The sequence below is a fragment of the Cicer arietinum genome, chromosome 4 (genome assembly GCF_000331145.2).
Source record: "Cicer arietinum cultivar CDC Frontier isolate Library 1 chromosome 4, Cicar.CDCFrontier_v2.0, whole genome shotgun sequence".
Classification (NCBI taxonomy): Eukaryota; Viridiplantae; Streptophyta; class Magnoliopsida; order Fabales; family Fabaceae; genus Cicer; species Cicer arietinum.
Window position 1 is genome coordinate 37,559,804 of NC_021163.2, and position 1,134 is coordinate 37,560,937.

Here is a 1,134-nt window from a genome sequence, read left to right on the forward strand (position 1 = left end):
GGGGGGTTAATTAGGTGTTTAAAAATTTACTGGTTTTTAGAGACTTAGTGGATTATTTTTCTAATTAGGATTAATGTATGAAAAAATGTAAATGACAGAAAAATAAAGAACACATCAATTTATCCTGGTTCCCCTTACAACCAACGGTACATCCAGTCCTCTTGCACACCACAAGAGATTTTCCACTATTTGTTAGAATAAGTACAAATCTAACTCTAAGACTTCTGTTACAAACTTCTAACAATCAACCTAAGATAGCACACCACTATCCTAGTTTACAACACTTGAAGAAAGTACACCACTTTCCTCAATTTACACAATAACTTGAATGGTTTTACAACAATGACTTTGACTGAAATCAAGAGTGTATAACAATTGAGTACAATGATAACAGTCTAATATAATTTCAAGTACAGTAGATAACTTTTCTCAATGATATGACAATGTAAAATATGCACTTGAAATATGAAAGTAAGACTTTGAATAATTCAAAATATTTCAGAAAATTTGTTCAAAGTAGTTTCTAAGATTGATGTAAAGATTGTTAAGTTAAATATGAATCTAAGAAGTATTTATACTCATTAGACATCACTTCAGATCAGTAGCAATCATTCCTAGAGGTTTGATTAACATATGCAATGTTCCAATGTTCCAGATTGAATCTGAAATTAAAAATTGCATTGTTTCGCAGTAGTTGAATACACCTTTGTAACGTTCAAATTTATTTGAAAACTTTAAGCTTGTATTCGAATACACATCCTTGTAGTCGAATACAGATGACTGCATTTTGCCACTGACTTTGTTTTGTATTCGACTACATCCTGTTGTAGTCGGATACAAAAGTGCAGTTTTAGCTACTGACTTGATATTTGTATTCGGCTACACCATCTTGTAGTTGAATACATATATGCAGTTTTTGCTACGGACTTGAGTCTGTATCCGGCTACAACATGTTGTAGTAAGAAAACAAGCATTTTGTGAGGGCTTTTGCCCTCACAAAGGGGTATAATCAGCCACAAAGGTGGCTTTTGTGAGGGCTTTTGGCAGCCACAAAGAAGCTGGTCACAAAATTTTGTGAGGGCTTTTGCAGCCACAAAAGAGAGGCATTTGTGAGGGCTTTTGCAGCCACAAAAG